The sequence below is a fragment of the Podarcis liolepis genome, assembly GCF_965112155.1.
Source record: "Podarcis liolepis genome assembly, chromosome: 5".
Taxonomy (NCBI): Eukaryota; Metazoa; Chordata; class Lepidosauria; order Squamata; family Lacertidae; genus Podarcis; species Podarcis liolepis.
The window spans coordinates 81350941-81356940 of NC_139556.1; the positions used below are offsets into that span (position 1 = coordinate 81350941).

General features: G+C 47.7%; 1 protein-coding gene across 12 annotated transcripts in view; it reads right to left on the reverse strand.

The window, feature by feature from the left end:
• The window catches only part of PLCH1 (phospholipase C eta 1), a 140716-nt gene extending 138443 nt beyond the window's left edge, over positions 1-2273 (reverse strand). For 7 of the 12 annotated variants that reach the window (XM_083503751.1, XM_083503748.1, XM_083503749.1 and 4 more), the window contains exon 1: positions 1857-2269. The gene's annotated coding sequence lies outside the window, so the exon portion shown is untranslated. Of the gene's footprint in view, positions 1-1856 lie in introns of all 12 variants that reach the window. The other 5 variants (XM_083503761.1, XM_083503762.1, XM_083503756.1 and 2 more) reach the window with 3 other exon arrangements.
• Between the last annotated feature and the right edge of the window lie 3727 nt (positions 2274-6000).

Sequence of the window (6000 nt, forward strand, 5' to 3'; positions counted from 1 at the left end):
TGGTATACATACAGTTGAAAAAACACAGCACAAGTTATGAATACATATGTATCTTTATTTTCACCTTCATGGAAGCAATATCAGTTGTAGGGAAGTAGAGCAGTGCAAAGTTTTCCTAGACACCCCCAAGGTTCTATGGAAGTTAATGGAACTTACACATGTGCAAAGTGAACATTTTGGCTTTCCTTCTAAATCACATTTGCCTTAAATAAATAGTAGCTAACAGTTTTACTACCAACAACAACAACAATAGCCCCACATTTATAAAGCGCTTTCAAGTGTTCATTTCCTTGGGAGTAATCCCCAACTGAAATAAAGTGGGATTCACTTCCAAGCCTAAAATGACATAACTTCTCACTTACATAGCACTTCTTTTAATTTACAAAGTGCTTTACAATATTGATTATGCTTGCCCACAACAATTGCAAAATGCTTTGAGGGTGGGTGGCTGTTGTTGGGTTGTTGTTGTTTACAATCAAGTGGTATATAAACTGGATGAAATACAATAATAATCATCATCTCAGGCCGCTTTTCTCCCCATTTTACAGATTGCAAACTGAAGCAGAGAGCTGTTGACTTTACCAGTCACTTAGGAGGATGCTGTGCCAGTCGCACAAAATCCAAGACTGCTTTCTCTCTCACTCACTCACAAACACCAAATTCAGCTGAAAGGCTTCTGGCCCATATTTTAACCTTAGAATCCTGGACCAGGCTGATCAACCACAGTCAATGCAGGACAATTTATCACAGAGATCAACGAGCGTTTGTGAGAATACACGCTGCCTGGAAGCTGATCCTGGCCACCAGCTTCTCCTTGACTTGTTATCTCTCTCTCTCTCTCTCTCTCTCTCTCTCTCTCTCTCTCCAAAACATGCAACAAAGGGAGCTCTCCAACCCCCAACCGCAGAGGGAGGGAGAGGGGAAAGGAGCTGCCAAGGAGGGTGATGGTTTTCTGGTGGGGAGAACCCTTGGGTGAGAGAAGCTCCAAGCAATGACCTTTTTTCCTGGCAGGAACCAGGGACGATCTGGAAAACCAGATGGGAGACAATAAAGACACGCTCTTCCCATTTGGCTCCCAAACGACTTTTTACAAGAGGTAAACTGCAACCCGGGAAGATGGGCTGGCAAAACTCTCCTATCCCCACCTTCCCCTTTCCATCCATCAGCTTCTACTGGTTCCAACCATAGCCGGTTAATCCTCTGCACGCTTTCTTGCAGTGGCGCAAGCGGCCCAGCAGTCCCGGCGGGACTTTACTTTCCAGCAAACATGCACAGGAGCGGAGGATGAAGATTGCGGTGTCCTTGCTTATTTGAAGATGCCGTTGCAGCTTGCCAAAGGCAGTTGCAAATTTACGTTCCAGCTTAAATTAACGCGCTTCGGCCGGGGTTGTTGTTGCAGGATCGGAGACACGATCCGCCGGGGTATTTCCCAGGAATTCAAGGGAGCTTCTCTTTTCGCCCCGATGGGGCGCAGGTGAATTGGCCGGTGGGTCGCAACCAGTTTGAGGGGGGGGGGGCAAAAAAAAAAAACCTTACAATATCAGCAATGCAAAGAGGGATTCGTCGTAGATCACCCCACTAGGATCCGGTGGGGGGGTTCACATTTCAGGTTTAGCCCCCTACCCATGGGCGTAGCCAAAGGGAGCAGCTGCGTCCCCCAATCAATAAAAAACATATTTAACTGAGGTTCTGCCCCCCCAAAACAAAAATCCTGGCTACGCCCATGTGGTTGCACCTTCCTAATAGACAAAGTGGCTGCGAGGCTAGCCTCCCCAAAGCCCCCTTCCAACGGCTTATAGCTCCAGGAGGTCGCCCCCTTGCAAAGCCCTTCAGTCTTCTGCAGGATTCGCACTCACCTCTGGGTTCCCAGCTTCGGGACTTTTGCTGCTGCTTCTTATTATTACTCCGCCGCCCAGAATCAGGCTTGGCTTTGTAGGCTTTCTGCAGTACTTTCCGGGGATCCGCGCCGGCACCAGCTCGCTTCGGCTGCCGCCACAACCTGCTTTTCTCATTCAAACATACAACAAACCACCCCCGACGGCGCGGCGGAGGGCTGAGAAACCCGGCCTGGATTCTGGCGGACGGGGATTCCCAGATCAGCGTGCAGGGACACTTGCCAGAAGTTAATTAACTTCTCTTACATTTCACTTAGCAGATGCCGGAGCTAAAATCGGATTGACTGCTACAGTCCCTTATCTTACACGGTGTCATTACTCCGTGCAATTGTTGGAGACTGCAGGTAAAACATCTGGGTTCCCCCACCTCAGCTTTTTGATGAAGCAGCCTATAAAATTTGTTAAATAAACATATGACGCACATGGTTCATCTTTTAAGGTTTTGTTCAAATTGTTGTTTATCAGAAAAATATAAACAAGATTCTCTATTACAATATCCATGCACTGAGCTTTGTAGGCGACAAGAAAAAAGGAAGGGGCTCTGCCCTGAGGAGCTTGCAAATCAAATCCGACTTGGGGAGAAACAACAAAGGAAAGCAAGAACACGCCTGGGCAGAGGGGTTACGAGGTTGTTACAGTTGCACAGTCACATCAACAGCATTTACAGTGGTACCTCGGGTTACAGACGCTTCAGGTTACAGACGCTTCAGGTTACACACTCTGCTAACCCAGAAATAGTGCTTCAGGTTAAGAACTTTGCTTCAGGATAAGAACAGAAATTGGGCTCCGGCGGCATGGCAGCAGCAGGAGGCCCCATTAGCTAAAGTGGTGCTTCAGGTTAAGAACAGTTTCAGGTTAAGAACGGACCTCTGGAACGAATTAAGTACTTAACCCAAGGTACCATTGTATAGCACTTTAAATGGTTATGGTTTACACCAAAGAACAATGTGAAACTTTCGTTTACTTTGTCCCAGACCTACAATCCCAGCACCTTTAAGAAACTACAGTTCCCATGATGCTTTGTTGTGGGGGAGCCTTCTGCTTTAATCCTATGATGCGGCTGTGATGCTGAGTTATAGGTTTAGCTGGAGGAGGAGGTTGCGCCAAAGCTTTCATGGGAAAAGTAAGCTTTGAAAGGACATCATTATTTATTGTTGTTGCTACTAATCACATTGTACATGTATGTCTCGAGGCAAACTGTAAACACATCTTTAAAGCAGCTATAATAAATTTTAAAACAGTACCAAAAAAACCCCCAGCCTAAAGTAAGTTTCGAAAGAGCACAAAATGAACCCAGATAGCTCAGTTAGTTAGAGCATGGTGCGGGTTCAATCCCTGTACAGTGGTACCTCTGGTTACGTACTTAATTCGTTCTGGAGGTCCGTTCTTAACCTGAAACTGTTCTTAACCTGAAGCACCACTTTAGCTAATGGGGTCTCCCGCTGCCGCTGAACGATTTCTGTTCTCATCCTGAAGCAAAGTTCTTAACCCGAGGTGCTATTTCTGGGTTAGCGGAGTCTGTAACCTGAAGCGTCTGTAACCTGAAGCGTATGTAACCCGAGGTACCACAGCATTGGGCAGCTGCCTATTCCTGCATTGCAGGGGGTTGGATGAGATGACCCCCCTGGGCCCCTTCCAACTCTACAATTCTATGAGCCCCTTTTCATCCAGCTGGGAAAGCTTGCTGAAATGAAAATGTTCCCCATTGCTTCTTGAAAGTACAGCTAGTTGGAGCCTGCCAGTTTTCTCAGCAGGGATGCTGCTTCCGAAGAAGAGGGGCAACCCCACTCAAAGCTCTGCTTCAAGCTGCTGTGGATTGGAAGGAAATAAAGGGAGGAATCACCAGCAGGTCCCCCCCCCAAAAGACAGTTCCAAGGAAAAGGGGTTGCAAGCAGTGCCAGATTTACGTATAAGCCAAACAAGCTATAGCTTAGGGCCCACTCTCTTGGGGGAGCCCCAAAAAATTAAAGAAGAAAAACCTGGATGTACATTTCCAAAATATAAGATAAAAACAAATAAAATAAAACCTACATACAGCAACAGTGTTTTGTGTTGTGTAGGCTCCTATGATGTAAGTCATGGGCCCCGCCTGCTAGCCTGCTCCCTAAATATCACTGGTTTGCTCCTTTCTATATATAGGGTGCCTACATTCTGCATGAACTGGTTGCATGGTAACATGTGCAAATGGCTGTTAGGTCCATAAATTACCATATAGCATATATTCAACACAAAAACAGTGACAATTTGTTGTTGACAAAGGACAGCTGGACGTATAAAGGGCCCCATTACCTTCAGGAGCTTAGGGCCTCATCAAACCTAAATCCGGCCCTGGTTGCAAGGGAGAAAGAGCAAAGATCAATCAATACAAAAAGAATACTTTAAAAAAGAGAGAGTTGAGTATGGAGGGTGAGGTGAGCATCAGTGGTCAGTGCCAGGTTAGTACACAGGAAATCCAGATTCAAATCTCCACTCAGTAGTTTAGTTCATTGGGTGACCTTAGGCTAGTAACACACATATTGTAATCCTAACTTACCTTTACAAGGTGGTTTTTCTTGAGAGGATAGAATCAGGGGAAACTGTGGGCCTTGCCTTGAGCCCTTTGGAGGAAAGGCAGAGAATAAATGTACAAGAAAAATAAGAGAGGCCATAGCAGGAAACACCATCTGCTTGGTGTTGCTGCAAGGCCCTTCTTCAACCAGGCCTCAGTCTCCTTTTTGTGCCACATTATATACTGCCCTGACGCGGGTGGCGCTGTGGGTTAAACCACAGAGCCTAGGACTTGCCGATCAGAAGGTCGGTGGTTCGAATCCCCACGACGGGGTGAGCTCCCATTGCTCGGTCCCTGCTCCTGCCAACCTAGCAGTTCGAAAGCACGTCAAAGTGCAAGTAGATAAATAAGTACCGCTCCAGCAGGAAGGTAAACGGCGTTTCTGTGCACTGCTCTGGTTCGCCAGAAGTGGCTTAGTCATGTGGCCACATGACCCAGAAGCTGTACACCAGCTCCCCCGGCCAATAAAGCGAGATTTGCACCGCAACCCCAGAGTTGGTCACGACTGGACCTAATGGTCAGGGGTCCCTTTACATTTACCTATATACTGCCCCACCAGATAAGGGGAAATGTGTCCTAGAAAACACTCACTGCTCACTACAAAATTCTCCAAAGCCATTAAGTATCTCCAGCCACCTCTAGAAATGTCAGTGCTCAATAGCAGACAAGTCTGAAATATACTCAGAGTCGCAAAGTGATTTCATGCTCTTTATTCAGCTCATAGTGGTGAGGAGGAATGAATGAAAGTCCCCTCAAAGTCTCTGCTTTATATACATTATTTACACAATGGGCTGCACATGATTGGTTAATTCTGGAATTCTACTGTAAGCCAATCAGGTTGTGGATTCACTTATATCTGGAGCATGATTGGGTGGTTCCTGCCAACCAATCATACTGCTGCATTGTTCTTGGACCAATCAGACTGCTGCATTCTGAATCCTATTGTTCTAGGACCAATCAGACTGCTGCAATTTGGATCCTATTGTTCTAGGACCAATCAGACTGCTGCAGTTTGGATCCTATTCAACTCAGTACATAACACCCCTCCCCTCTAAGTTCCAGTCCTGCCCGGGAGGTCGCATTCATAGTCCTCGAGGTACGCCGGCGGCCTACGTGTGCGTTGCGGCCTGTGGTGTTCCCTGGTCCGGGGTTCAGGTTCTGGCTCGTGTTCCAAGGATGCTGGCTGTGATGGGCCTGTTTGGTCTGGCGCAACCGGCTCGCTCAGTAGTGGTTCTGGTTCCGGTGTCCTTTCGGCCTCGCGGGTCCTCTCTGTATTTACTGATTCTGCCTCTCCTGCTGGCCCCTCCTGGTCTATGGGCCTCACTGCCCCTCTGTTCCCTTGGGACTCCTCTGACCTTTCCTCCTCCTGGTTTTCTCCTGGGAATCGTCGCCGTATCTGGTCGCAGTGGCGGCGCCAGCATTGCCCCCCATCTGTTAGCACCTCGTACGACACGGGGCCAGTGACCCTGGTGACTGTGGCGGGTACCCATGCTGGGCCTGCCCCAAAATTCTTTGCGTACACTGGGTCCTGGGCCTCAAGGTCCGGGGGTTCCTGCC